A 10,155-nucleotide genomic window follows, 5' to 3' on the forward strand; every position below is an offset into this window, starting at 1 on the left:
AGAGACAGCAAAAGACTCATTAGAAAGAAAATCAAATTCTCTATACAAAGTAAAATCATGACTCATCTTACACAAATAAATGCAAAAAGATAAACATGATAAAGACCAAACTTTAAAAAGAGATGAGAAATCATACTGAGCATACGTTGAAACTATCATCTTTGACATCGACATTAAAGAACCAGACCAGCAATGATTCAACAAACAACCCAAAAAGCTGTACTCATATATAAAAAAACAAAGAAAGGAAAACACCGTCATTACATCTTTAAGAAGCGAATCAGTGTATCTGAAATGTTTCACAATCTAAACTGGCAAACCCTAAAAGAACGCAGGCTAAAATCCAGACTTCAAATGTTCCCAAAAGTAATAAACAACGAAAATGCAATACCATTTCCGGATATTCTCATAAAAAGCCAGTCCAAAACAAGATCTACCCATCAACAAAAATACAAACAACTCCAATGCAACTAAGATAGTTTTAATTTTTCATTCTTCAGCCAAACAATCAAAGATTGGAATATATTACCACCTGAAATTTCAAACAAAACTTCTAAGGACAACTTTAACATGTTCAAGGATGTACTAACTCATGAAATACTCCTTAAAACATTTTCTCACTTTAACTAAGTGTGCCTATTGCGTTCATCAAAATAAAAAAAAATTAAAAGCAAAATAAAATTTATAAAGTTCAAAGGTAAAAGATAAATTCAAATTAATTTTAAAGCAACCTCACTAAGGCATGAGAGTAATCTTCAAATGGGTTGAACATATATTGTCTGAATGAGAACATATATTGTCTGAATGAGTACAGAAAAGCCTGTTACGTATACAAATGAATTATTGATTAAATGTATGTTTGAGAAAACTGTTGTACATTGTATTCTATAGAGGCCTATATCTATAACTGACAATTTGATTGATTGTTGTTATTTAACACCATTTTCAGCACAGAAAGACAGAGTTATACCACAAGAAAACCACAAACATACCGAGGCAAAACTCGCAATCCTAGCTGAATAAGATCCAAGTCAAACACATCTTGCCTATTTAGAGTTAGAACTCACGGTTAGTTTTTACAGGTTGATGATCACTGTCGATTTATTTCTTTGGTTAGTTACCACTGAAGTTGCTTTTTATTATGTGAAACCCTAACAAATAAACTCATCATAGATACCAGGACTAAATTTAGTATATACGCCAGACGCGTGTTTCATCTACAAAAGACTCAGTGTCACTCAGCTCAGCTAAGCTCAATCTGTGTGATTTTCATCAATGTCCACTCTATTATATTTAATGACTTAAATTCTTTTTTGTTGATCTTCTGCATATATAGGTTTTACCTATAAAAAAACACAAGAAATTGGCAAAAAGTCTTTTTTAGGGGAATAAACTTCTGGCAGCAGTGGAATGACAATTATTCATCTTGTCTTGCAGATATTTTTTGTTCTGTAGTGTCTCTCTTTATGCTATATCTCATTTTTGTCATCCAATGGATTTAGTTTTCAGATTTCATTTATAACAATCAGAGAAAAACATAAACATGTGCAATGCAAAATATACGTATCAACATATTTTTTAACATTGAATGTACATATGTGAACAACAATTATATCCTGTTTGTTTTAATTCACTGATAACAGAATCAATATTTATACTAATAAAACAATGTTCAAATTTCTAATAATTTTGTTGAATTAGAAACATTTAAGAATTAGTCTATTTAAAGGATCAATAAGTTTCCCTGGAAGCACATTTATCATCAATAATACCCCACCCTCCAAATTTGCATATTTCATTTAAGACCTGGACCAATTGTTTTCTGCTATTTAATAATACAAGATAATGGAATCTACCTAAATCATCTATTTTGGTTTCAGAGAAATTGTTTCACTTCATTCTGTTTAATTCTACTCTTATGGTTTAAGGTGTATCTTGCATTGCATAGTTTTTTATTGAAAGTTAGCATACCTCAAGAAGCAAATAGCAAAAACTTTATACTAAAAGCAGGCTGTAATCATCCCCTAGCACAATCATTTGCTTTGATGAAACAAAAGAAATAAAAACAAAACAAATTTACACCAAATAATATTTATCTAAAATACATACATATGTAAAGATTTGTAGTTATCAAGAATAACTATAACAATAATTAATACAAGTACAAAATATGGCTACAGACAAATAAATATAACATAATATACTGCATAAACAGAAATCCTCATCATGACATACTATGTATGATAGGTTCAGTTCTGTTCTACACAAATCAAAACTTTCCATACTTTTCTCATATATTCAGACTAGACTATATAATCGTATTCATTTTTCGCCTTACATCTTAATCAAACAACAACAATCTTTATTCTTATCTTAAAATTCGTTATTGTCTCATTTAAGCCAAAAATATATTAAATATATCAAACCAAATATCAAAACATAAAAAAGTTTAATTAATTCAAAAGAAACACAAAAATCTTAAAGGACACATTTAGTATATGCACTGATTTTTTTTAAGTCAGTTAAACATTTATTCTAATGCAAAATTGTTTGTAATGTTTAATTTGATTGGATAACATCACACACCCTGATGCCATGAAAACTTACGCGCAAGTGCAGACCAAGTATGACAGATTTTAAATTGATGATTTGATAACATTGTTTTCAGTTAGTTTCATTTGATTGGAGATAACAATATTGTATTTTAAGCTCTGACATCGTCAATTGGTGATTTGATGGTCGCTAAATTGAGTTTACTGGTGATGCTTTACATTTATCTCCTAAATGGACAAAATGGCATTTGTACATACTTGATTTTGTACATGCATCTCTTGTTTCCTACAGACATATGTTAAATCGTTTACCTTTCTCTTCGTACCGCCTGACAATTTTTTTGCCATTTTTCCTGCATGATCCTCTAACTTTAATTCTTTTATATAACTAAAAGTAAGAAAATCAGATTAATGCCTTTGGAACTGGTAAATATTGGTAACAAGTGTTAAAATGGCTATATATATATAGTAAGCAGATAATTAAAGTATTCCTAAAACTTTTGTATTTTAGAAGCGTTAGTCATTGCAGACAGTTTAATTATTTTTTTAAAGAGATGCTGTCCATAGACAGAAAATTGATTTAAATATTGATATACATGCGATTGTTTACTTTATACGAATTGTGACTTGGATAGATATTTGTCCCATTGGCACTCATACTGCATGTTCTTATTTCTATGTCTTTGTTCGTCTCAGCTATAATATAATGTCACTGTTTCCAATTCTGTTAGTTCATTTTGAAGATTTATAAATATGTGAGCTCCTCATCATTATTCAGAGTGAAATAGAGCAGTCATTTGATGATTATTTTCAAAAGGACTTATGGTTTAGTATCTGTCTCCTTGACATCATCAGTTCCCTTATTTACTTTTATTAATAATTCAACAAACCAATCTTACTCTAATTTGTTACCATTAAAGAATCAAATCTTTAATATTCTGACAACAAAATATGATTTCACAAAAGATGGAAAGAAAGAACAAAATAGGAATATTTTCTGACTATTTGACTTACTAATTGATGACATTTTCTATGCCTTTTTTTGGAATGCCTCTGATGGCAGCATAAGCTCTAAGAATATCGTCAAGCTGAACCAGATCCCACAATGCATTATGCTGGGGACAGTATCCAAATGCAAGTACCTTAAAGGCCTCTGACATGCTGGATCTTACATCATGTCCTCCTACATGAACCTGATATTAACAAATTACAAAATGAAACAATCAGTGTGTCGAGTTGGACTGTTATTACACATATAGGATTATCAATTATCTTGTGCACCGCCCCCCCCCCCCCTTCTAGCATATATGAGAGTCTGTATGTGGGGAGATTTTCTTTTTTGTATAATTCAATTTTTATATCATTTTACTCTATTCTTTATATTTAGACATCCCATTATTCTCTTCTTTTTTTGTCTACTCTTTGGGCCTATATTTCATAGCATTGGTCACTTTTTCTCTCAGAAGTACATGTAAGCAGGTTTCTGCAAACCTCCAAATATGATAATCAGATCAAATAACTTAATTTTTCCAATTAAAGAATACATTGCTGATAACCAAAATCTGTATCAATTTTAAAAGATCATATTAGTTCGGAAGTATTATGAACATACTAATATATGTCCATTTAATCTTTATCCCTGGGAAATGTTTTATGATCACAATACATCTGATGACAGGACATACTAGATAAAGAATCTGCCTTGAATTGTAGCAAGATCCCCAAACAATATCAGAGATATAGAACTAACCTTTCCCTTGATTGGCCCAACCTCTGCAATAACCATTTTCAAGGTGGTAGTTTTTCCAGCTCCATTAGACCCAAGAATTCCAAGTACTTCACAACTCTCTACCGCAAAGGATGTATTCCTAACAACAACCTTGACCTTTTCTTCTCCCTGGACCTTTTTACATCCCTTTCTTTTCTGCTTTCCCCTTTTTGCAAATTCCTTTCTTAAATTTTCCACCGTTACCGCAGGGTACTGAAATAAAATTTATATGATTTTCTTATACATGTATTAACTATGAATGAAAATGTAAACTACAACTGATCTCATTAATTAATTTTTACTGCTGTACTGTTTCCATGAATATTACCCCGCTAAACTTTTCTTTCAAACTTCATAATTATAACATTCATCTTAATATTTGTAAAAAAAGTATTAAGTCCCTGCACCCTTTTCAATATTTTTTTAAGTTGATTGCTATTTTAATCCCATTTTAACTGATCAGTTAATCTAAATAAAGTAAATTTTAATCATCTTCGTTTTGCATTTTTTATTTATACAACAAGCTTGCATGAGCAGGGATTGTCAATGCTATGGGTGTGTGAAAACTTTGTGTAGGTTTGTTTATTTTTGCGTTCAAGGATTAAAATGTGAGTGGTGTTCTTGATGCAACTTTCTGATCACCTTCATGCTAATTAACCAAATACTTCATGCTAATTAACCAAAAACTTCATGCTAATTAACCAAATTCACAAAAATTTAAGCGCAGGTTCACAAAGCTAGGACATAACGAAGCAATAGAACCAGTAACCCCAAGGAACAAACTCCCTTAATCAATATAAAATAGGTCTCTTTTTCATGCTTCATAGTATTTCATAATGATGAAGATTTAAAATGAACAAAAGGAGGAACAAATAAACAAACGGAAGAACAAACAAACAAATGAATGCATGAACTGGTGGACGGACCCCCTCACTGTATACCTCCTGCTTTAGAAAGCTAGGAAAATGAATATCATATATGACAAGCGTATATATCTTTTACATTACTTTTGTTTTCTTTTAGGTATCAACAATTTATATTAGTTTAGTTTAAACATATTTTATTGTCCAAAAAATCATTTGCAATTTAGAATGTCTTCTTTAAATAAATGAGATCTGAATATGTACTGATTGCTATCGATATTTGGTAAAATTAATTATCTTTTCAGCTTATTTATGACAAACGAGACGATTTTGATTTTAAAATTATTAATTTCCCCCACCTTAGTAGCAATATACCAACTTCACCTGCATATGGAATATACATTTCCCAACTTATTCGGTATTCCAGAGCTTGCAGCTCCTACTCAGACTTTGTAAAACGTCACCAGTGCTTGAGCAGAAAGTTGATGAACCAGGGGTATGTCAAAGAACGTCTCGTCCTTTTTTCTAAAAAAGTTCATCGGAAGGTACCCAGAACTTGTTGATAAATATTCCGTATCTTCTTCTTCTTCTTCTTCTTCTTCTTCTTTATAATTCAGCACTCCATCAACATACTGATGATAACGTGCCGGGCACTGATTTTACTATGCCGCGCTTGCGTGGGATCTAATTTTTATTTACAGTGAATAATATACAAAAAAATAAAAATAAAAATTCAACGTAATTTCTTTTTCTTCTGTTTTTGTACTATACATTTTGGTTAAAACTATATACATTGTAGGATTTATTTAAATTTTTAAATGTTTATTGAGAACAGATATTGGAATCTGTTCTCGGAAGCTTTCAAGAGTAGTACATTGAACTGCAGCTACTGGGAGAAGGTTCCATTGTAAGATTGTTCTGGGGTAGAATGAGTACTTGTATGAGTCTTTAGTGGTTTGTATTGGTCTGAAAGAATAAATATGTGAATGTTGACGTGTTCTTGTATCAACTTCACAAATAATACACGATGGTCTTGAAGTATAGATTTTGCGTACTGACGTTGTTTATCATCTTAATAACGTGTTATATTATTCTTTTGATTGTCTTTATTAATATTACTTTTACTGTTAAGTCTGTTTTTTGAGATATCCTTTTGACGTAACTCTGTGCTTATGTATCCCATCATACTTTGAACGACAAAATTATTTTATGATGTAACTCTGTACCTATGTATCTTGTCATACTTTGAATGACAAAATTATTTTATTTATTAATATTACTTTTACTGTTAACCCACTTATTTTGTGATATACATTTGACGTGACTCTGTACTGATGTACTTTGAACCACACTATTATTTTAGTTATTATTATTACTTTAACTGTTAAGTCAGTTTTTGTTATATCTATTTTGCGTGACTGTATTTATGCATCCCGTCATACTTTGAACGACAAAATTATTTCATGTCTACCTGTGTGAATTTCAAACGCGCAATTTTACACCAGTACTCAAAACCCTCCTTCCTTGATGGGTGCATTTTACATAGCCACATAAAATCGTATAATATAATCAAAATGAGGATGTCAATTTGATGTATGCCTTTTTGTGCTTCTTCGTTACATTTGTTGTTTTTATAGTGATTAAGATGATAACACAATGTTGACTCCGGTTACAATATCAAAAGAAGCAACTCATTTAGGTATAACTAGAAGTTGGAAAAAGGAAGGAGAAATAAATGTGGCCAATAGAATAAAGCTCGCAAGACGAACTTTGTATGCATTAATGGGCTCTGGGGTGCATGGAACAAACGGCTTAGATCCAGTAACATCTTATAAAATCTACAACACATACGTTCTACCAAGACTCCTTTATGGTTTGGAAGCCATTCCTCTAAATAAGACTAATATATCACAGCTGGAATCTTTTCATAGAAAGAATTTAAGACATTTTCAATCTCTTCCTCAACGCACGGCTATAGCTGCAATATATCTTTTAATTGGTGGATTGCCAATAGAGGCTGAACTACACAAAAAGCAACTGTCTTTCCTACATAATTTACTGTCTTCAAATGTTCAAAGAGTTGATGATATCATCATCAGACAAATGTCGGTCAACTATGACAACCCGAACAGCTTCTTCTCAAAAATTCGAGAAATCCTGTTAAAGTATGGACTGCCTCCAATTCATCTTCTCCAAGAAACTCTTCCCTCAAAATTGAAATGGAAATCTCTTGTGACGAAGCATCTGAACACATACTGGCAAAATACACTAAGGGACGACGCAGAATCTAAATCAACTCTAAAACATATGGATACTGAACATCTTCTTGTTGGCAAAAATCATCCAGTATAGACTATATTTGACAAGACAAAAGCCGAAGTTCGGAAAGCTATTATTAAAGCTAGAATAGTTTCAGGAACCTTTATTCTGAATTCTGATCGAGCGAAATTTAATCAAGCACCTTCTTCAGTCTGCCAACTATGTAATCTTTCTGAGGAAAATATCTCTCATTTTCTCCTGGAATGTCCAATTTTATCAAATACTAGAATTACATACTTTCAACCAATCAAGACATATGTTACTCAACATATAACAGCTGAAGTCTGGCACAGTGTCTTTCAATCTAAATCAAATATCATCAGGCTAATTATAGACTGTAGGCATTTCTCACAAACACTAAGAGACGACAAGATAATGAATATGATAGAAACCAAAACAAGGGAGATGTGTTATAAACTGTATATCAAACGCTTAAAGTTGCTTGAGGCAATGGATGGTTGACGGTCTGAAACAAACAGTTTTTATTCCGTATAAGTTGTGTTTTAACGTTTATAAAAGACACTCGGATTTTATGTGTAAATAGAAAGAGTTTTCTTTTACTGTGTATAATACTGGTGGATATTAACTTTTAAAATATATATAACATACATATATTTTAATGTGTAAATAGTACTTTTACTTGGAGATAATCCTTGGTGTTCCTTATAAAGGAAGCTTATACGGAGAGAAGAAGAAGTACCCCTATTTTTGACATTTTTACCTATTGTGTCTGTTTGTTTTGTTCACGCATCGGTGACAATATAATGGAATTTGATGCGACTGTCATACAAGTGAGAGGTTTAGCTAGCTATAAAACCAGGTTCAATCCACCATTTTCTACATAAGAAAATGCATGTACCAACTCAGGAATATGACAGTTCCCATCGAAACAACATCTGATAAACAAATTTAATAATACTTTTAGATATTTGGATGATATTTTCGCTCTCAATAATGACGACTTCAGTATGTATATTAATGAAATTTATCCTGTTGAACTTACTTTAAATAAAGCTAATACTAACAATGACCACTGTCTTTTCTCGATCTTGATATCTATATCACTAATGGAAAGCTGAATACTAAAATTTATGATAAAAGGGATGATTTTTCATTTCCTATCGTTAATTATCCGTTTTTAGATGGTGACGTTCCCTTGTCACCATCTTACGGTGTTTATATATCTCAATATATTTATGTATTACTGAAAAATTATTACACCAGGGTTTTCGATATCACAAACTAGTCAAAACATTTACTAAATTTTATCATCGGTATAAAGACATCATTCGTAAATATAGCTCAACATGCAGACTTCTAATACGTTCAGGTATTTTACATCCAATTTTTTATGGAAATATTCTTTATAAAGCACACAGGTGTCAGTATTCACCTCAGAAACTTACAAAACCTTTGAATAGACTTATTAAGAAGGGATATAATTACGATACTGTTGTCAAGTCATTAAAGATTGCATATTTTGGCGTTAATATTGAGTCACTGATAAGGTCTTTGCATCGGAACTAAACACATTTATTCTAAAAACAGTTGTTGGCATGACACGGGTTATGTTCTTCTCATATATGTTGATGGTTTGATACTAAACCCCTAACGGGAAGGATTGTGCCTGATGTTCATATGATGAAATCATAATCTTTCAGTCAGTTTAATTGAAGTCTGGAGCTGGCATGTCAGTTAACTGCTAGTAGTCTGTTGTTATTTATGTATTATTGTCATTTTGTTTATTTTCTTTGGTTACATCTTCTGACATCAGACTCGGACTTCTCTTGAACTGAATTTTAATGTGCGTATTGTTATGCGTTTACTTTCTACATTGGTTAGAGGTATAGGGGGAAGGTTGAGATCTCACAAACATGTTTAACCCCGCCGCATTTTTGCAACGGTCCCAAGTCAGGAGCCTCTAGCCTTTGTTAGTCTTGTATTATTTTAATTTTAGTTTCTTGTGTACAATATGGAAAGTAGTATGGCGTTCATTATCACTGGACTAGTATATATTTGTTTAGGAGCCAGCTGAAGGACGCCTCCGGGTGCGGGAATTTCTCGCTACATTGAAGACCTGTTGGTGACCCTCTGCTGTTGTTTTTTTTTTTGGTCGGGTTGTTGTCTCTTTGACACATTCCCCATTTCCATTCTCAAATTTAGTTGTTATCCATTCGTTTGATGTGTTTGAGCTTTTGATTTTGCCATTTGATTATGACTTATATCTAGAAATTAACTATGAGGGTCGGCTGAAAACAAAACTTTACGACAAAAGAGATGATTTCAGCTTCCAAATTGTGTGAATTTTCATTTTTAAACCAAGAGTTCCAAATGGTGAAGTTGAAATCATCACTTTGTAAATTTTACGGACGCCATCCTGAGTTGGTTGAACGTTATGGAATATCCGTTTCACAGATGATATCGGATATGTTCCTTATGTCGTAACTACAATCCCGTTCCCTTTTCACGAATGTGACCTACCGAATTAGACTATGTACCCCTATTTGTGACATTTTTACCTATTGTTTTTGTTTGTTTTGTTCACACATCGTTGTCAATATAATGGAATTTGATGCGACTGTCATACAAGTTAGAGGTTTAGCTAGCTTTAAAACCAGGTTCAATCCACCATTTTCTACATTTGAAAATGCCT

The sequence above is a fragment of the Mytilus edulis genome, chromosome 9 (assembly GCF_963676685.1).
Source record: "Mytilus edulis chromosome 9, xbMytEdul2.2, whole genome shotgun sequence".
NCBI lineage: Eukaryota > Metazoa > Mollusca > Bivalvia > Mytilida > Mytilidae > Mytilus > Mytilus edulis.